Source organism: Symphalangus syndactylus, chromosome 5, assembly GCF_028878055.3.
Source record: "Symphalangus syndactylus isolate Jambi chromosome 5, NHGRI_mSymSyn1-v2.1_pri, whole genome shotgun sequence".
NCBI classification, from domain to species: Eukaryota; Metazoa; Chordata; class Mammalia; order Primates; family Hylobatidae; genus Symphalangus; species Symphalangus syndactylus.
Window position 1 is genome coordinate 113,026,348 of NC_072427.2, and position 23,118 is coordinate 113,049,465.

Sequence of the window (23,118 nt, forward strand, 5' to 3'; positions counted from 1 at the left end):
GACCCTAAAGGAAAAAGCAGAAGAAAAGTGGCCTTATAATAAAGTCTATATAAAGGTAAATGAAGGAAGACTGAACGTGTCAAAGATAAAAGAAGTCAGAAAGTTAATCAAATATCTCCCCCCAAAAATCATCTTTGCCCATAAGCAAAGCAACAAACACACCACTCACACGAAGTTGGAAGACACAAGGTAGCTATGGGAAACATACTGGAGTAGGAATATTTTGCTGCTTGTGGTGGGCAGGATTCTAAGATGGCCCCAAGATTTCCACTCCCTGTATACTTTTACTTCCCTAGTAGGTGGGGTAGAATCTGTGAATATGGCAAGATACTTGCTTTGTTGTTAAGAGTCAATGAGATTTCCATCTAATATTAGTAGAGTGAGAAAGAAGAAAAGAAGCCAATTGCAAATCAACCCACCTGCCCAGAAGAGGTAAGGAATAGGTGACTGAAATTACCATTGTAAGAAGATACCATTTTACCTAGCCACAATTCCCACCCGATGCCACCTGAAAGTGAGTACGCATTCATTCATCCTTTGGCTCACCTGGTCCTATCAAAAATTCTGTTTAATGCTGACCCTGTGTGGGGCATCGGGCTGTCATGTGGTATAAAAAACACAGCTTTTGATCTCATGATGATAGTCTAGGAAGCAAACTGAAAGCAAAACAACCAGTCCTAAAGAAAACGGCACTGTGTTGAGCACATTAAAATGCTGAGGTGGTAATGTCCAGTGGTTTCGTAAATGTGATAGAATATTACGACAATATTAGTAATTATCACATATTCAAATAATTACAATAAAATTATGGAGAAAGGTGCTATTTGAAAAATGCCATTTTTTTGTCATCCTACAGCTGCATGATGTCATTGTCTTCAAACAACTAAATATAATATTGGTTGTATGAAACTACAATTGTTAGTCTCTTTTACCTTTTTATGAAAATATTACCCCTCTACTTCTCATGCTAGTTGAGACTAAGAAGACTATCTCTTGAAATTCTAACGTTTTAAAATAAAATCTGAGACATAATCTTTCTACACAAAACCCCATTGTTACTCCAAAGTAAATTGCAAACCATGCTACAATGGCTTTCACTTTAAGCAAGATATGCTAATAATGACATGGTATTTTGAACACCTATTTCTTAATGAGAATAACCATAATACATTGACAAACAATTTCAAATAAAGTTAAATTAAGTTGAATGTGATCATGAAACAACTCAAACTATTTTAAAGAAAATAAGCTTAAATGATTAAGTAAATCTCCACAAAGGTCATATGGAAATAATTTAAAATAAAACATAATATGATATGTAATTGTCAAAATAGAAATTTTTTTAATTTAGCAAACAGAGATGCACACAGACACATGCAAACAAACAAACAAAAATATGGTACATTGAAGTAATGGAGGGAAGATATCTTATTAATTTGACCAGAATTTCAAAAATGATTTTGCATTCTCAGTATAATTTTTTTTAACCATTACCAGCTTCATTCCATTTTGTAAGCCTATAAATCTGCTTTTTTTTTCTGAGGGAATCTCTAGGGCACTTTTATATTTTATCAAATGTATTTTTTAGTTTCAGAAAGACTAAGAACAATCTAAACACACATGGAGAAATGGATGACACGAATAGCCGTATATCTAAAATAAGTTGAGATAATAATTCATAATCTTTCCCCAAAGAAACCACTGATCCAAATGGTTTCACAGGTGAGTTCTACCAAATATTTAAGGAAGAACTCATATCAGTTTCCCACAATCCCCTCCAAAACATAAAAGCAGAGGAACACTTTCTAATGCATTGAATGAGGCCAGCATTACTCCTAATGCCAAAATTAGATGAATATATTACAAGAAAGGAAATTTGTACACCCTTATCCTTCATGGAGGTAGACATAAAAATCCTTAATAAAACATTAGCCAGTATAATTTAGCAATGTATTGAAATAATTATACCTGAAGACCAAGTGGTCTTTATTTCATATATGCGAGGCTGGTTCAGTATTTGAAAGTCAAAACAAAATATGATCATATGAATTGACACAAGACACAACATTTCACAAAATCCAATACTCAAGCAAGGATAAAAACCCTTAGCAAACTAAAAATAGAGGAGAACATCTTCAGATTGATGAAGAACATCTACAAAATAGCTACTAGCATCATACCTAACAGTGAGAAACTAGATCCTCTCCCCCTGAGACAGAGAAAAGACAAGGATGTTTCCTGTCACTACTCCTATTCAGCATCATACTGGAAGTCCTAGCTGATGAAATAAGACAAGAAAAGGAAATAAAACATAAATGTTGGAAAGGAATATATAAAACGGTCTAGTCACAAATGATATGTCTGTATAGAAAATCCCAACGAAATTACAAAAAATAAAGCCAATTTGGCAAGGTTTTAGGACACAAGCTTAATACGCAACAGTCAAATGCTTTCCCCTTTACCAGAAATAAACACTTGACTTTTGAAATTTTAAAAATATTATTCATAATAGAATCTAAACATTATGTACTTAGATATAAATGTAACAGAATATGTATGGCATGTATATGTGCAAAACTACAAAACACTGATAAAAAAATTAAAGAAGATCTAAATAAATCTATGTTCGTGTTCTGTCAGCTGAGAGGGTCTAGAAGCAGTGACAGCACCATGGAAGTGAGCATACCTAGAAACCAGATGTTAGTTTCTAATACCATTCTCCAATCAAAGACACTAGGACTCCTTAGAGAAATGCTTGATTCTAGGACTTCACAAGAAATATATAAGGTGGACCTGGAGCACAGTGCCACAAAGAAAGTAAGTGCTAAAAAATAAAATAAAAATAAACAATGGTGGGATATTTAAAAAAGGCGTATAAGTGACAGCTGAAAGAAGTCCCAATTACTAATGCTGAAACAATTTAAACAACAAAATAAAGTAGTATTGGTTGATAACCCAAGTATAAAATGAATATCCATGAATCCATACTGATGTAAGTAAATGATTAGATGAACAAACAATAAACATATAGAGAATAAACAGATATTCCATGAAGAAAATTGTTTTGATTTTGTTTTTTTTTGAGATGGAGTTTCATTCTCATTGCCCAGGCTTGAGTGCAGTGGTGCAATCTCAGCTCACTGCAACCTCCACCTCCCAGGTTCAAGTGATTCTCCTGCCTCAGCCTTTCAAGTAGCTGGGAAGCTGGGATTACAGGCATTTGCCATCAAGTCGGATAATTTTTGTATTTTCAGTAGGGATGGTGTTTCACCATGTTGCTAAGGCTGGTCTTGAACTCCTGACCTTAAGTGATCCACCCACCTCTCTCTCCCAAAGTGTTGGGATTATAGGCATGAGCCACTGCACCTGGCTCTCTCTCTCTCTCTCTCTCTCTCTCTCTATATATATATATATATATATATATATATGTTCTCTCTCTCTCTCTCTCTATATATATATATATATATATATATATTATGTTCTACCTCTTTTAGAATATATATATATATATTCTAAAAGAGGTAGAACATAATTTTTCACTCGTTTGTTAACTGGTGGCTGAGTGTAGTGACCTCTTTTCAAAAAGAATGATGTTAACTGAAGGAGATAGAGACACAAAAAACCCTTCAAAAAATCAATGAATCCAGGAGCTGGTTTTTTGAAAAGATCAACAAAATTGATAGACCACTAGCAAGACTAATAAAGAAGAAAAGAAAGAAGAATCAAATAGACACAATAAAAAATGATAAAGGGGATATCACCACCGATCCCACAAAAATACAAACTACCATCAGAGAATACTATAAACACCTCTACGCAAATAAACTAGAAAATCTAGAAGAAATTGATAAATTCCTCGACACATACACCCTCCCAAGACTAAACCAGGAAGAAGTTGAATCTCTGAATAGACCAATAACAGGCTCTGAAATTGAGGCAATAATTAATAGCTTACCAACCAAAAAAAGTCCAGGACAAGATGGATTCACAGCCGAATTCTACCAGAAGTACAAGGAGGAGCTGGTACCATTCCTTCTGAAATTATTCCAATCAACAGAAAAAGAGGGACTCCTCCCTAACTCATTTTATGAGGCCAGCATCATCCTGATACCAAAGCCTGGCAGAGACACAACAAAAAAAGAGAATTTTAGACCAATACCCTTAATGAACATCGATACAAAAATCCTCAATAAAATACTGGCAAACCGAATCCAGCAGCACACCAAAAAGCTTATCCACCATGATCAAGTGGGCTTCATCCCTGGGATGCAAGTCTGGTTCAACATATGCAAATCAATAAATGTAATCCAGCATATAAACAAACCAAAGACAAAAACCACATGATTATCTCAACAGATGCAGAAAAGGCCTTTGACAAAATTCAACAGCGCTTCATGCTAAAAACTCTCAATAAATTAGGTATTGATGGGATGTATCTCAAAATAATAAGAGCTATTTACGACAAACCCACAGCCAATATCATACTGAATGGGCAAAAACTGGAAGCATTCCCTTTGAAAACTGGCACAAGACAGGGATGCCCTCTCTCACCACTCCTATTCAACATAGTGTTGGAAGTTCTGGCCAGGCATTCAGGCAGGAGAAAGAAATAAAGGGTACTCAGTTAGGAAAAGGGGAAGTCAAATTGTCCCTGTTTGCAGATGACATGATTGTATATCTAGAAAACCCCATCATCTCAGCCCAAAATCATCTTAAGCTGATAAGCAACTTCAGCAAAGTCTCAGGATACAAAATCAATGTGCAAAAATCACAAGCATTCTTATACACCAATAACAGACAAACAGAGAGCCAAGTCATGAGTGAACTCCCATTCACAATTGCTTCAAAGGGAATAAAATCCCCAGGAATCCAACTTACAAGGGATGTGAAGGACCTCTTCAAGGAGAACTACAAACCACTGCTCAACGAAATAAAAGAGGACACAAACAAATGGAAGAAAATTCCATGCTCATGGATAGGAAGAATCATTATTGTGAAAACGGCCATACTGCCCAAGGTAATTTATAGATTCAATGCCATCCCCATCAAGCTACCAATGACTTTCTTCACAGAATTGGAAAAAAAGCTACTTTAAAGTTCATATGGAACCAAAAAAAGAGCCCGCATTGCCAAGTCAATCCTAAGCCAAAAGAACAAAGCTGGAGGCATCACACTACCTGACTTCAAATTATACTACAAGGCTACAGTAACCAAAACAGCATGGTACTGGTACTAAAATAGAGACATAGATCAATGGAACAGAACAGAGCCCTCAGAAATGATACCACACATCTACAACTATCTGATCTTTGACAAACCTGACAAAAACAAGAAATGGGGAAAGGATTCCCTATTTAATAAATGGTGCTGGGAAAACTGGCTAGCCATATGTAGAAAGCTGAAACTGGATCCCTTCCTTACACCTTATACAAAAATTAATTCAAGATGGATTAAATACTTACATGTTAGACCTAAAACCATAAAAACCCTAGAAGAAAACCTAGGCAACACCATTCAGGACATAGGCATAGGCAAGGACTTCATGTCTAAAACACCAAAAGCAATGTCAACAAAAGCTAAAATTGACAAATGGGATCTAATTAAACTAAAGAGCTTCTGCACAGCAAAAGAAACTACCATCAGAGTGAACAGGCAACCTACAGAATGGGAGAAAATTTTTGCAACCTATTCATCTGACAAAGGGCTAATATCCAGAATCTACAATGAACTCAAATTTACAAGAAAAAAACAAACAACCCCATCAAAAAGTGGGCAAAGGATATGAACAGACACTTCTCAAAAGAAGACATTTATGCAGCCAACAGACACATGAAAAAAATGCTCATCATCACTGGCCATCAGAGAAATGCAAATCAAAACCACAATGAGATATCATCTCACACCAGTTAGAATGGCGATCATTAAAAAGTCAGGAAACAACAGGTGCTGGAGAGGATGTGGAGAAATAGCAACACTTTTGCACTGTTGGTGGGACTGTAAACTAGTTCAACCATTGTGGAAGACAGTGTGGTGATTCCTCAGGGATCCAGAACTAGAAATACCATTTGACCCAGCCATCCCATTGCTGGGTATATATCCAAAGGATTATAAATCATGCTGCTATAAAGACACATGCACACGTATGTTTATTGAGGCACTACTCACAATAGCAAAGACTTGGAACCAACTCAAATGTTCAACAATGATAGACTGGATTAAGAAAATGTGGCACATATACACCATGGAATATTATGCAGCCATAAAAAAGGATGAGTTCATGTCCTTTGTAGGGACATGGATGAAGCTGGAAACCATCATTCTCAGCAAACTATCACAAGGACAGAAAACCAAACACCACATGTTCTCACTCACAGGTGGGAATTGAACAATGAGAACACCTGGACACAGGAAGGGGGACATCACACACCGGGGTCTGTTGTGGGATGGAGGGAGAGGGGAGGGATAGCATTAGGAGAAGTACCTAATGTAAATGACGAGTTAATTGGTGCAGCACACCAACATGGCACATGTATACATATGTGACAAACCTGCACGTTGTGCACATGTACCCTAGAACTTAAAGTGTAATAAAAAAAATTATATATATATATATAAGCATGATGTTGAAAGAGAGAGGAAGAAAATAATTGTCTTTACAGTGGGGAAATCTGATTAACACTTCCACAAGCTAGCTGATCAATGTCAACATCAATAGTGATAAATTATTTTGACAGTATTCATCTTTGATAATAGGTGATGAGAATGGCAATTTATCTTTGTGGTCCTCCTCTCAAAATGCATGACTCCTGTCTAAGCATGAGATAAATATCAGATAAATTCCAATTGAGGAATGTTCCACAGAACAAGTGACCAGTAAGCCACAAAATTATAAAGGTCATTAGAAGCAAGAAATGTCTGAGAAATTGTCACAACCAAGAATAGACTAAGGTGATACGACTACTAAATGGAATGTGGTACCCCTGCACATCATCCTGGAACAGAAAAAGGGTGTTGGGGAAACACTGAGGAGATTTAAATAATGTATAGACTTTGGTGTGTTACCATGTATCAATTATGTTTCATTAATTGTGATAAATATATCATACTAATATGATATATTTGAGAAAATGAGTGTGGGAGCTCTATTATCTTTTCAATAATTTTGTAAATATAAAATTGTACTAAAATTAAAAATTAAAAGATACACGAGCAAAATGTTTTAATCGAAAAAAATAATTAATCTAAACACTTGATAGGTATGTTACAGAAATATTTTCTCGAGTATGGAAGTAATGTCCAAAAAGCAATTTCTGAGAAATATACATTAAAGTAGTAAAACTACCCCTTAGTTTCCATGACGTTGTTTCTCCTGTTTTGTTCTTCTCTTATATCTGATTTTCTTTTCAGTTCTTTTAAATCTCATTGACTCTTACATATAGGTTGTTTGATGACCTCCAAATCTTCAGCACATACACCAGTACAGTGCTTCAACCTAATTTCTAAATGTCCACAGGCACCCATCTCCATTTAAAACCAAAATCAGTTTTTTCCTACTAATCTTCCCTACTGCATTTAACAACCAATCATTCTCCCTGCTTAATGAGTCAGAAGAGATCCAAGACACCTCAACACTTTCCCAATAAAACACTGGGACAAGTGAAGAAATGTGGATTACAAATATGTCATCAAAAAGTTCCTGACTGAAAGAAAAAAAAACACATCAAATTGACTTTTTGGTTAAAACTTGAAGATAGTAATAACATGTATTAATATGCAGAGTAGGTCTCTTAAGAAAAGAACATTGAGGGCCAACAGAATCCCATTTTCATCGGCCAGATCATTCTCCGCAATATTCCCCACACCATAAAACATACTAAGTTGTGAATTTATAACCTTCAAAAGAAGTCGGAAATACTCAGCAGTTGGAACAAAAAGCCCATTGCAGTTCTGAAGCGTCGAGTCCCATGTGAATCCTAATATATGGAATGTTGACGAGGTTTTAGAGTTAAAATGTTAAGTCCATTAGAAAACTTAATTATTACATTAGCCTTTTGGAGCAAAGGTCTAAAATATAATGAATTTTGGTTTACAAAGAAAACTAGTAGTATGATAAAAAACTGAACAGAAACACAAGGATAAACCCACAACTTTCAATGATCCTTTTGAAGAAAGCGGTACCTCTAATCTCACAACTGTCACTGCGATTAAATACAGTGAGAGCACATATCAGAAATAAGTACTGCCATGAGGGACTTTAGCCAAAGTGTAAAGTATGCTGTTTGTCTTGGAAATGTCCCACCTCTTGGTAAATTCTCTTAATCTTTGCCCAGGCATCCAGTACCCTCATGCTTCCCTCTGGCTATCCCAGGCTCTCCTAACTCACTGAACACCCACAATCCCTCCTCCTCCAGCAAGAGCCCTGTACTTTCAAACCAAACTTCCTGTCAGTTCCACTTTTCAATCAAAACCCCAATTTCCTCAGGGTGGCTGATTTTGGCAGTCACTAAGCAAAATCCTAATCTGATAATCTGATTAAATTAATTCAAAGTAAGTTGTAAATGGCTAATAGCCTAAATTTCCAAGAGAAGCTGAATATATGACAATCTAATTTGTAGAATATACAAAGGAGATGTATTGAATTGGAAACCTGAATGCCCTCTGTTAATACTCAAATTTCTTCCATTACTTCTTTCTTTTCTACCTTTTTCTTTTTTCTTTTCTCTTTCACATTCTTTTCTTCCTTTCTTCCTTTTTCTTTCTCTTTTCTTTCTGCTCTTTTTTCTTTTCCTTTTCTTTCCTTTATCTCCTCCCTCCCTTCCTCTTTTTTCCTTTCTTCCTTCTTTCCTTTTTTCTCTCCTTCCTTCCCTCCTTTTTTCTTTCCCTCCAGTTTTTCCAGACTCTCAAAATTCTCCCATGCTAATCACTTTTTAAAATCTGTAATGAGAAAAAAAATTGACTAAGATTTTGGATTATCTTTTCTATTTCTTGTAATAATCTGTCACCAACTTAAAATGTGAACAGTGCATTTGGAAGTATCATAATGAGCTACTGCTTTTTTTTTTTAATTCAAACACTTAACCTGCCACAAATAGCAACTATTGATTAGAATGTCTTTCCCAGAAATGTTAGTCATCCTTTGTAATTAATTACTGCTATTTGCATCAGGCCATCAATGCAAAGCACAGCAATATATATCATATATTCATTTTTACTAATTATTCCTTCAACATATTCATTAATAATAAGTAATACCATGACTTATGTCTTTCTATGAAATAATCAAAATAGTCTATCTTTATTTCATATTTTTCTGTGCCAAGTGCTGCTCTGAGTACTTTGGATACAATAATTCATTTCATCCTCAAAATGAAATTATAAGTTGGTAATTTTTATACACTTTCTTTTAATATATTTGGAAACTAAAATTTAGAGAAGCTAAGAAACTTGCCAAAAATTACATAACAGCTAAATTGTATTTAAACCCCACTGCATGAGTCTATAAAAAATGTGTACGGTCTACTCCTCCAGGAATATATATGTATGCATGTTAAAATAACTTATATATGAGTACTGATACTATCAGAAGCTCAGTCTCAGTAGAAGGTGTGAAATCAGAAAGTGGGAATTAGACTAATGTTAAAAGATTACCTTGCATAGGAAACATTATTAGGGTATCTTGGATAAACCTGGAAGAAGGTGAATGGGATATGATAGCCAGGAGGATTAATAAGAAGTAGTGTTACTTCCAGGCCATTTCATCTAAGGAGTAGGCGAGAGTAGAGGTACAGACTTCACAGTCAGGCTTTGCCAGGCTTGTGAATGATAGTCCTGGTGGCAAAATGGTGAACCGAACTGACTAGATAAGGGAGACGGGAAGTAATATCTCCAGAAATCCTAACAGCAAGTGAAAAAGAAAATCAGTCAGCCTAATCACTGTGAAATAAGAAGAGAAAAATATAACAGACATTCTTATCAGAAAAAACTTTTATGTAATCCAATAATATAGTTTAATAATATAGTATAATGTTATTTCATTTATTTATATTGAATATACTGGGAACTTCCAATAGACATTGCTAAGCAGAATACCACCAAGTAGCAAACTATGCAAAGGAAACATTTGAACACTTGTTCAATAAATATCATAGTGGACTGTTTGAAAAGGTAATACCTTCTTGAGGTTTAAAAAATTTAGTCATACAGAAGCATACAAAACATAAAATAAAGATGCCTTCTTTTCCATAATGAGAGTATTCTGTTCCCCTGATGTAACTACTAAACTGAATGTGTTTTCAGGAAATATGCATTGTATGAAAAATACACAATCACTTGTACTTTTTTTTGTAATATTTATTTATTTTTGAGACGGGGGTCTTGCCCTGTCGACCAGGCTGGAGTGAAGTGGTGCGATCTTGGCTAACTGCAACCTCCACCTCCCGGGTTCAAGTAATTAGAGACAGGGTTTCACCATGTTGGCCAGGCTGGTCTTGAACTCCTGACCTCAAGTGATCTGCCCATCTTGGCTCCCCAAAGTGCTAGGATTACAGGCGTGGGCCACCACACCTACCCTATTTTTAATTTTTAGAAATTTATTTATTAATTAATTTATTTATTTTATTTATTTATTTTGTGAAGACAATGGTCTCACTATATTTCTCAGGCTGGTCTCAAACTCCTGGGCACAAGCTATCCTCCTGTCTTGGCCTCCCAAAGAGCTAGGATTACAGGCTTGAGCCACCACTCCCAGCCCTCACTTGTAAAACAGATTAAATTATATTCCATATATGTGACTTTAATTTGCTTGATATAGTTGGCTTTATAAGAAAGGAAATCTTACCGCATATATTGTGTTGTAACTTGATTTACTTACATTCTTAATATGATGTGTGTGTGTGTGTGTGTGTGTGTGTGTGTGTGTGTATAAACCTTTTGTAATTAGGGACCTAAGTTCTTCCTCATTATCACTCCTGTTTAATATTCTAAAAATCCAAGCTGTATCTGGTGTGTTTAATCATGGGAATATTTTATATTTGTTCTCTATTATCTGGCAGAAATAAGATACCAAGGTCTTAAAAAAATTACTTTATCTAATTAGTTCTCATCCATTTCACACTGCTGTACATTTGGGGGTGGGGGTAAAAAAGCAGATCTAAAGCCAAATGGCAGAGTTTAAAATACCCTGTAGACCATAGTTAAGTATGTAAAAGTTTAATAAACTTAAATTTCCAGTTACTCTGGCCAAAAGTTTATGTTCAAGAAATATTAACTGACCACCTTAAAAGTAAATCGTAGATGTTGGGGTAGGTGGTTAGGTAACGCATTCCTCCGAGAATTATAAGGAAAAACGAAACTTGCTGAAGGAGTCAGAGTGAATGGGGTCATCCATGCAATAGAAGCTATATTTTCATCTCTTTCCACTTATCCCCCTTGGCACTAAAGAAATTCAGTACAGAGAAATGTTGCAGCTGGGGAGAAGAGACAAGCATCTGGTTAAGAAATAACCCCATTGCTCAGGACAACTTTTGGCCTTCTATGTTGATCTTATTAAGTTTCCACTCTTTTTTCTGGAAAAGAAATTCACTAAGAGAAGAACAAATATTACACTACTTCTGGCACCATGAGTAAAGCTAGTGGGCTTCAGACGTCTTTTAGGTAGGGAACATATTTACTATCAAATAAAGATAAGAGCTAGCATGGGAAGCATTCTTGGGCTGTCAGTAAAGCAGCATAAGCTCCTTGTGATATTGTGACTTTTAATAACATATACAACTAACCCTTGAATAACACAGCCTTGAACTGTGAAGGCTCACTGGTATGCAGATATTTTTCAATAGATACATTTGGAATTTCTTTTTGAAATTATGTGACAATTTGAAAACACTCACAGTGTAGCACAGAAATTTTGAAAAAATTCAGAAAAGGTTAGATATGTCATGAAAATGCATAAAATATATGTGAATACTGCTCTGTTTTATCATTTGTTACTATAAAATAGATACAAATCTATAATAAAAAGTTAAAATTTACCAAACTGTACAAACACAAACACTTATAAAGATATTTGCAGTCCAGAGAAATGTAAACAAATATAAAGATGCTGTATTATATAATAACTGCATAAAATTAACAGTCATATATGCTGTACTATTTTAATAATTTTATAGCCATATTTTGTTGCCAATTCATGTTGAAAGGATCAAGCATGCATTTAAAGAACCATGTGAAGCTAACCATCTTCAAGTGATCAATTCGGTTCTCCAGTAAAATATGCTACATAGTAAACATATCTCTTTTCATGTATTTTTCATGTTAGTGCAATATTGTAAACCTTGAATAACAGCATGGGCCCATATGAAGTGCTATTAGTGTTACCGAAAATGCTCCCAAGAAACAGAGAGAAGTCACCACATTACAAGAAAAAGTTGAATTGTTTGATACGTATCACAGATTGAGGTCTGCCATTGGAATTGCACAGCATTTCAAGATAAATTAATCCAGCTTAACAACCATTGCAAAAAAAGAAAAAGAAATTCATGAAGCTATAGCTACAATTACACCAGCGCTTTCTGCAAAATACTTTTTTATATTGTATAGAATGTGTACCTTTTATGTGGTTTTAAGGTCGATGTGAGAAAGACATATGTATAGACACTAATATGATTTGAGAAAAAGTGAAATCATTATTTGGCAACTTAAAGCAAAAGAAAGGTGAAGGAGTTAAAACTAGAAAATCTAATGCCAGCCAAGGATGGCTTGATAATTTCAGAATGAGGTGTTGCTTGAAATTGTCAAGATAACAGAAAAAGGCTGGGTGCCGTAGCTCATGCCTGTAATCCCAGCACTTTGGGACGCCGAGACAGGCAGATCACCTGAGATCAGGAGGTCAAGACCAGCCTGGCCAACATGGTGAAACCCCCATCTCTATTAAAAATATAAAAATTAGCCAGGCGTGGTGGTACATGCCTGTAGTCCCAGCTACTCAGGAGGCTGAGGCAGGAGAATCGCTTGAACCTGGGAGGCAGAGGTTGCAGTGAGCCGAGATCATGCCACTGCACTCCAGCCCAGGCGACAGACTCCATCAAAAAACTTAAAAAAAAATTAAAAAAAAAATAGAAGCAGCAGCTTCTGCTGACCAAGAAGGAATAAATGAGTTCCCAGACAAAATTAAGAAAATCATTGAGGAGAAAGGTTTTCTGCCTGAACTGGTTTTTAATGCAGACAAAAGTGCCCAATTGTCAGGTAAAAAAATGTCACAAAGGACTTTTTTTTTTTTTTTTTTTTTTTTTTTTTTTTTTTAGTAGGGAAGAGAAGCAAGCAAGCACCAGAATTTAAGGCAGGAAGGCATAGGCTAACTCTTCTGTTTTGTGCAAATGCAGTCTGGCTTATGATTAGGACTGCCCTTGTCCATAAAGCTGCTAACCCCCAAGCCTTAAGGGTAAAAGATAAACACCAGCTGCCAGTCTTTTGGTTGTAAAACAAGAATGCCTGGACAACAAGAACTCTTTCACTCTTTCTGGATTGGTGCCAACAATGCTTTGACCCTGAATCAGAAAGTACTTTGCCAGTAAAGTGCCTTTAAAGTTCTTATGATGGTAATGCCACCAGCCACCCAGAACCCCATGAGTTCAACACTGATGGTGTAGAAGTGGCCTATCTGCCCCCAAACATAACATCTCTAATTCAGCCTCTAGACAAGGGAGTCATAAGAAACTTTAAAGCTCATTATGCATGGTAATTTATGGAAAGGATTGTCAGTGCTATGGAAGAGAACCCCAGTAGAACATCATGAAAGTCTGGAAGAATTACACCATTGAAGATGCCATTGTTGCTACAGAAAAAGCTGTGAAAGCCATCAAGCCTAAAACAATAAACTCCTACTGGAAAAAACTGTGTCCAGATGTTCTGCATGACCTTAAGGACTTACAACAGAGACAATCAAACAAATCATGAAAGAGATAGTGGATATGGCAAAAATGATGTGTTGGGGGGGAGTTCAAGATATGAATCTTGGAGAATCTTGGAGTTAACAGACAGCACACAGGAGGAATTAATGGAAGGAGATTTGATGGAGGTAAGTGGTTCCAAACCAGTACCAGGTGCTGAGGAAGAAGATGTAGAAGAAGTAATGCCAGAAAACAAACTGACATTAGACAATTTGGCAGAGGGATTTCGGTTATTCTAGACTCATTTTGACTTATTTTATGACATAAACTGTTTTGTGATATGGGCACAAAAATTAAAGAAAATGGTGGAAGAGTTGTTACCATATAGAAACATTTTTAGAGAAATTAAAAAGCGATTCGACATAAGTTAGGATGTATTTTCATAACCCAAGTGTATCTGCCTCTCTTGCCTCCCATTCTACCTCCTCCACCTCTTCCACCTCTGTCAACTGAGACAGCAGGACCACCCCCTTTTCTTCCTCCCCGTCCTCAGCCTACTCAATGTGAAGATGAGGAAGATGAAGAGCTTTATGATGATCCTCTTCCACTTAATAAATAGTAGATATATTTTTTCTTCTTTATAGTTTTCTTAACATTTTTCTCTCTAGCTTACTTTGTTGTGAAAATACAATATACAATGCATATAAAATAAAATACGTGTTAATTGACTGCTTATGTTATCAGTAAGGCTTCCAGTCAACAGTAGGCTATTAATTAAGCTTTTGGGGAGTCAAAATTTCTAAGTGGATTTTTTACTGTGCCACCCCTAACCCCTGCGTTTTTCCATGGTCATTTGTATATATATTTGTTCTTCATCCTTGTTTCCTGATATATAGCTCTTATAAATTCTGGAATCTCTAGAGTCATAAGAGTATCTAGGATGCAAATAAGATGACCACAGGGCTGGTCACAGGAAAAACCAAGGCATGATTAGAGGGTTTGGACTTTTTGCCCGCCCTTCCAGCTTTGGGGGATAGAATAAAGACTGGAGGTTAAGTTGATCACTAATGGCAGATAATTCAATCAATCGTGACTATATAATGAGGCTTCCATGAAACCTGAAAATCTAAAAGGACTGGGTTCAGAGCTTCCAGATAGCTGAACAGGTGGAGGTTCCTGGGAGGGGTGACACACCTAAAGAGGGCATGGAAGCTCTGCACCTGTATTTTTTGTTGTTGTTGTTTTGTTTTGAGATACAGTCTCATTCCGAGCTGGAGTGCAGTAGCATGATCTTGGCTCACTGCAACCTCCGACTCCCAGGTTCAAGCAATTTTTGTGCCTCAGCCTCCCAAGTAGCTGGGATTACAGGCGTGGCCACACCCAGCCTGCACCTGTTCTTGAATGCCTTGCCCTCTGCATCTCTTCCATTTGTCTGATCACTGATATGTACCCTTTGTAATACCCTTTATAATAAACCAGTAAACATAAGCGTTTCCTTGACTTCTGTGAGCTACTCTAACAAATTAATCAAACTCAGAGAGAAGATCAGCCAGGCGCAGTGGTGCACGCCTGTAATCTCAGAACTTTGGGAGGCCGAGGCAGGCAGATCACCTGAGGTTAGGAGTTTGAGATCAGCGTGGCCAACATGTTGAAATCCCATCTCTCTGCTAAAAATACAAAAATTAGCCGGGAGTGGTGGTGTACGCCTGTAACCCCAGCTACTCGGGAGGCTGAGGCAGGAGAATCGCTTGAACCCAGGAGGCGGAGGTTGCAGTGAGCCGAGATTGTGAATTGTACTCCAGCCTAAGTGACAAGGGCAAAACTCTGTCTCAAAAAAAACCAAAAACAAAAAAACAATGACTGGGCATGGTGGCTCATGGCTGTAACCTCAGCACTTTGGGAGGCCTAGGCGGGCAGATCACGAGGTCAGGAGTTCGAGACCAGCCTGGCCAACATGGTGAAATCCTGTCTCTACTAAAAATTAAGAAAATTAGCCAGGCGTGGTGGCAGGCCCCTGTAATCCCAGTTACTTGGGAGGCTGAGGCAGAAGAATCACTTGAAACAGGAAGGCAGAGGTAGCAGTGAGCCGAGATCACACGATTGTACTCCAGCCTGGGCAAAAGAGACTCCCATCTCAAAAATAAATAAATAAATAAATAAATAAATAAATAAATAAATAAATAAATAAATAAAACAGAGACGATTGTGGGAACCCTGATTTATAGACAGTTGGTCAGAAGTATGGGCACTACTACTTGTGACTGGTATCTGAAGTAGTGTGTGGGGTCAGTAAGAGGACTGGGCCCTCAACCTGGGGGCACAGAAACTATTTTGAGGTAGAGAGTCAGAACTGAATAGAATTAGAGGACACCCAACTGGTGTTCACTGCAGAATTAATTGCTGGAGAATTGCTTAGTGTGTGTGGGGAAAAAAATCCACACACATTTGGTCACAGAAGTGTTCTGTGTTGTGAGAGTATGGCAGGAGAATCTGAGTTGGTTTTCTTCTATATCCTTACACTCCTCTTTTCCCCCACCAAAGAAATCGTCAAAATATCTAGAGTATTTCTTTATAACTAGCATATCTAATGAAAAAGAAAAAAATTGGTGATCAGTTAGTGTAGACAGGGGCTGGAGAATCTTTGTTAATAGAGTTTGATGAAGATAAAATATGCTGCTGTAATACTAAAGAATAAGTATCTTCATGAGTATAAACAGGTAGGAGGCAATACATTGGCATTAGCAGAGAGAGAGATATTATGTAGGCGACAAAGCAAATAATTTCCAGAATTTCCAGGTAAGTAAAGAAAAATTATGACTGGGTCAGAACTGGTTTTTCTATTTATAATTGTGATAAAAAGCAAGCAAAAAACAAACAAGCAAAAAACAAAATAATCTGGAGGTAATAGATATCAATATTCAGATAACAAAGCCAATATCATGGGAATATTTGTAAAATAATAGGTACCTTTAAAAAATATAAATTTCGCCACAGGTCAACTAAGAGCCTATTTTAGGAGTTTGTAAAATGACTACAGAACAAACATGAATAAAATTGTAGTTTTTTTATTTGCAAGAATAACTATGCAAATTTGTTTTAGGTTTCAGAGAATGACAAAAGGGAAAGTAGGAACCAAATTCTTGAAATGTTTTTATTTCTCTAAAAAAAATCATTAAAATGAGTCATAAGCGTACAAATTTTACAGTCAACACAATCTGGAGAATTCATGATAATAAAATACAAACAAACTCCACAATTCTTTCAAAATCTTCATTTTAATCACATCTATTCTAAATTCTAAAACTATTTTAGACAACTTTTTCTGTCATCACTATCGCTGAACAATTAATAAAAACCCACTGATGGTCTCCACAGGAAAAAAATATATAAACACAATGTATCGCATATAATTTCAGAGTGATTACTTATTATTTTGTATAAAACTTCCTCTTTGATCCAAATTTAAGGGCTTCTAGTATAGAAGAATGTTTCTAACTAAATAAAGTAGGACCTACAAATGGCTTTTGAAATTTGACTACTACAGAAAAAGGGTAGCTTGTGCCTGGATGACACTGCAAACACGCAGCCTTTTCCTGGGCCCTTGATGGGGTGGGATGGTAGTGGGAGGGGTGGAGTACACAGCTAGCAATGTGTCTATATTCACGCACCAGAAATGACTCTGGAACTCTCTGCTCTTATTTTTTCTTTACTCTCTCAACTGTCTTACTACTTATTGTCTGGGAGGCCCTGAATAGCACAAGAAGTAAAAAAGAGACTTACCTAATACATATATTCCTAATATACTCACTGTAGTAAACACAGCAAGAAAAGAAAATAAGTCAAGACGTTAAAGATTCTTATAAACTACATAAAACTAACTTACTTTTGTAAACAAATAAAAAGCCCTGTAAATATCAGGATATATTAACTGTCACATATGTATGTTGAATAGTCTGAATAAGTAATAGCCACATTTTAAGACACTGTAAATTCCTGGCTTGCTATTAAAACCAGTATTATAATCCTAAATGTCATCTTAAGAAACTCTATGGTTGTAGCATCACAAATATGTATGTTCTAATTGTCAGGCCTCTGAGCCCAAGCTAAGCCATCATATCCCCTGTGACCTGCACGTATACATCCAGATGGCCTGAAGCAGCTGAAGATCCATAAAAGAAGTGAAAATACCCAGGTCCTGCCTTAACTGATGACATTCCACCATTGTGACCTGTTCCTGCCCCACCCTACCTGATCAATTGACCTTATGACAGTACACCCTCCCCGCCCTTGCAATAATGTACTTTGTGATATTCCCCCGCCCTTAAGAAGGTACTTTGTGATATTCTCCCCACCCTTGAGAATGTACTTTGTGAGATCCACCCCCTGCGCATAAAAAATTGCTCCTAACTCCACTGCCTATCCCAAACCTGTAAGAACCAATGATAATCCCACCAGCCTTTGCTGACTCTCTTTTCGGACTCAGCCTGCCTGCACCCAGGTGATTAAAAAGCTTTATTGCTCACGCAAAGCCTGTTTGGTGGTCTCTTCACATGGATGTGCATGACATTTGGTGCCAAAACCCGAGAATGGTTCTAAATGGCCAGAAAATGACACTTTTGATTTTTCCATCCTATAAGATCTAGAAAATTTTGTCGAAAAATGGGCAAACGGTCTGAGGTGCCTGACATCCAGGCATTCTTTTACACATCGGTCCCTCCCTAGTCTCTGCTCCCAATGCGACTTGTCCCAAATCTTTCTTCTTTCTCTTCTGTCTGTTCCTTCGGTCCCAACCCCAAGCGTCACTAAGTCTTTTGAATCTTCCTTTTCTACACCCACCCATCTGACCTCTCCCCTTCTTCCCAGACTGCTCCTCCTCAGGTCGCTCCCTGCCAGGCTGAATCAGGCTCCAACTCTCCTTGAGCCTCTGCTCCCCTACCCTACAACCCTTCTATCACCTCCCCTGCCACACCCAGTCTGGCTTACAGTTTCATTCCATGACGAGCCCTCCCCTACCTGCCCAACAATTTCCTCTTAAAGAGGTGGCTGGAGCTAAAGGCATAGTCAAGGTTAATGCTCCTTTTTCTCTATCAGACCTTTCCCAAATCAGTTAGTGTTTAGACTCTTTTTCATCAAATATAAAAACCCAGCCCAGTTCATGGCCCATTTGTCAACAACCCTTAGATGCTTTACCGTGCTAGACCCAGAGGTGCCAGAAGGCCATCTTATTCTCAATATGCGTTTTATTACCCAATCTGCTCCTGACATTAGGAAAAGCTCCGAAAATTAGATTCCAGCCCTCAAACCCCAAAGTAGGACTTAATTAACCTCGCCTTCAAGGTGTACAATAACAAAAAAGAGTCAGCCAAGTGGCAACATATTTCTGAGTTGCAATTACTTGCCTCTGCCGTGAGAGAAACCCTAGCCGTATCTCCAGCACACAAGACTTTCAAATTGCCTAAACCGCAGAGGACAGGCATTCCTCCAGGACCTCCTTCCCAGGGATGTTGCTCCACGTGCCGGAAAATCTGACCACTGGGCCAAGGAATGCCAGCAGCCTGGGATTCCTCCTAAGCTGTGTCCCATCTGTGCGGGACCCCACTGGAAATTGGACTGTCCAACTCTCCCAGCAGCCACTCCCAGAGCCCCTGGAACTCTGGCCCAAGGCTCTCTGACTCCTTCCCAGATCTTCTTGGCTCAGCAGCTGAAGACTGATGCTGCCCAATTGCCTCGGAAGCCTCCTGGACCATCACAGATGCTTTGGGTAACTCTTACAGTGGAGGGTAAGTCTGTCCCTTTCTTAATCAATATGGAGGCTACCCACTCCACATTACCTTCTTTTCAATGGCCTTTTCCCTTGCCTCCCTAACTGTTGTGGGTATTGACGGCCAGGCTTCTAAACCTCTTAAAACTCCCCAATCTGGTGCCAATTTGGACAATATTCTTTTATGCACTCCTTTTCAGTTATTCCCACCTGCCCAGCTTCCTTATTAGGTCAAGATATTTTAGCCAAATTATTTGCTTCCCTGACTATTCCTGGGCTACAGCCACACCTCAATACCTCCCTTCACAACCCATCATTCTGTTCTGGATCTCAAACATGCTTCCTTTACTATTCTTTTGCACCCTTCATCCCAGCCTCTCTTCGCTTTCACTTGGACTGATCCTGACACCCATCAGGCTCAGCAAATTACCTGGGCTGTACTGCCACAAGGCTTCACAGACAGCCCCCATTACTTCAGTCAAGCCCTTTCTCATGATTTATTTTCATTCTGTCCATCTGCTTCTCACCTTATTCAATATTTTGATGACCTTCTACTTTATAGCCCCCCCTCCAAAATCTTATCAACAGTACACCCTCCTGCTCCTCTAACATCTGTTCTCAAAGGGATATAACATATTCCCCTCCAAAGCACAAATTTCTTCCTCATCTGTTACCTATCTCAGCATGATTCTTCATAAAAACACACGTGCTTTCCCTGCTGATCATGTCTGGCTAAACTCCCAAGCCCCAACCCCTTCTACAAAGCCACAACTCCTTTCCTTCGTAGGCATGGTTAAGTACTTTCACCTTTGGATACCTGATTTTGCCATCCTGACTAAGCCATCCTGACTAAACCATTATATAAACTCACAAAAGGAAACCCAGCTGGCCCCATAGATCCTAGATCCTTCCTCCACTCCTCTTTCCATTCCTTAAAAACAGCCGTAGAAGCTGCTCCCACAATAGCTCTCCCTAACCCATCCCAATCCTTTTCATTACACACAGCCAAAGTACAGGGCTGTGCAGTCGGAATTCTTACACAAGAGCTGGGACCGCGTCCTATAGCCTTTCTATCCAAACAACTCAACTTCACAATTCTGGGCTGGCCCTCATGTTTGTGCCATTTAAATACTTCTAGACGCCTTCAAAAATCACAGGCTATGCTCCACTTACCCTTTATAGCTCTCACAACCTTCAAGCATTAATATCCTCCTCATACCTTTCACATTTATTGTCTGACCCCCGACTCCTCCAGCTCTATTCACTCTTTGTTGAAACTCCAACAGTAACTATTACCCATGGGCCTGATTTCAACCCAGCTTCTCATTTAGCATCCAACACAAGTCCTGAACCACATGACTGTATTTTCCTAATACACATAGCATCTTCTCCCTTTCCTCATATTTCTAATCTTCCAATTCCAAACCCGGACCACACTTGGTTTATTGATGGCAGTTCTTCTGAACCCAATCAATTTTCACCAGCTAAAGCTGGATACGCTGTCATGTCCCACCCCTCCATTATTGAAGCTGCTGCACTTCCTCCCTCCACCACTTCCCAACAAGCCAAACTGATTGCTTTAACTCGTGTGCTCTCTCTAGCTGAAGGAATGCACATTAACATTTATACTGATTCCAGATATGCTTTCCACATCCTCCATAACCATGCTGCCATCTGGGCCGAAAGAAGCTCCCTTACCATACAAAGCTCTTCCATTATCAATGCCTCCCTAATAGAGGCCCTCCTTCAGGTTGTTCTCCTGCCAGCCAAGGCTGGAATCATTCATTGTAAAGGACACCAGAAACCTACTGATCTTACTGCAAACAAAATAACCGATGCCTCCACACCCGCTAATATTCCAGCCCCCACGCCAAAGGGCCAGTATTCTTTTTTCTCCTCTATCACTCCCACCGACTCTTCTTCTGAAAACCTGCTCTACCAGTCTTTTCCAACTCAGGGCAAGTGGTTCTTAGATCACGGAAAACTCACCCTTCCTGCCTCATAAGCTCAGTCAATTCTTTTGTCTTTTCATAACCTCTTCCATGTAAGTTACAAGCCACTAGCCTGCCTCTTAGAACCTCTCATTTCCTTTAAGATATTTCCCCTGCATTTCACTCAATCCTTAGCTACCTTCCCCTTGTTCTTCGGACTCTCCTCTTAGCGCCTCCTCTTGCTTACTTATACCCAGCCCCATGAATAGCAGTGAAGGGTTACTCGTAGACACTTTGCACTTTCTCATACACCACAAAAATCAAACCTCCCCTTCTACCCAGTTGCCCCATCAATCCGCATTACAACCTCTAATGGCTGCTGCCCTTACTAAATCCCTAAGAGTCTGGGTGCAAGACACCTGTTTTGGTGCTCCCTCTCATCTTTTCACTTTACATTTCCAGTTTTGCCTTACAAAGGTCTCTTCTTCCTCTGTGGCTCCTTCACCTACATGTGTCTACCTATTAATTAGACAGGCACATGTACACTAGTTAGCCTTACCCTCCAAAATCAATTTGCAAATAGGACCGAACAGCTTCCTGTTCCCCTCATGACACCAACATTTTACTTCTATATATTTTTTATTATTATTATTAATATAAGAAAACAGGAACGGGCCTTGACTTACTCACTGCTGAAAAAGGAAGACTGTATATTTTTAAATGAAGAGTGTTGTTTCTACCTAAATCAATCTGGCCTGGTATATGACAACATAAGAAAACTCAAGATAGAGCGCAAAAACTCACCAAACAAGCAAATAATTACTCTGAACTCCCTTGGGCACTCTCTAGTTGGATGTCCTGGGTCCTCCCAATTCTTAGTCCTTTAATACCTGTTTTTCTCTTATTTGGCCCTTGTGTCTTCCGATTAATCTCTCAATTCCTACAAAACCGCATCCAGACTATCAGTAATCACTCTATACAACAAATGCTGCCTCTAACAACCCCAAAATATCACCCCTTACCCCAAAATCTTTCTTCAGTTTAATCGCTCCCACTCTAGGTTCCCACACTGCCCCAATCCTGCTCAAAGCAGCCCTGAGAAACATGGCCCATTATCTCTCCATACCACCTGCAAAAATTTTCGCCACCCCAACACTTCACCACCATTTTGTTTTGTTTTTCTTATTAACATAAGAAGACAGGAATGTCAGGCCTCTGAGCTCAAGCTAAGCCATCATATACCCTGTGACCTGCACGTATACATCCAGATGGCCTGAAGCAGGTGAAGATCCACCAAAGAAGTGAAAACACCCAGGTCCTGCCTTAACTGATGACATTCCACCATTGTGACTGGTTCCTGCCCCACCCTAACTGATCAATTGACCTTATGACAATACACCCTCCCCGCCATTGTGATAATGTACTTTGAGATATTTCCCCCGACCTTAAGAAGGTACTTTGTGATATTCCCCCACCCTTGAGAAGTTACTTTGTGATATTCCCCCACCCTTAAGAAGGTACTTTGTGATATTCCTCCACCCTT

General features: G+C 38.3%; 1 protein-coding gene across 6 annotated transcripts in view; it reads right to left on the reverse strand.

The window, feature by feature from the left end:
- The window catches only part of LOC129482846 (uncharacterized), a 558,703-nt gene that overhangs the window by 235,075 nt on the left and 300,510 nt on the right, over window positions 1-23,118 (reverse strand). The window lies entirely within an intron of this gene.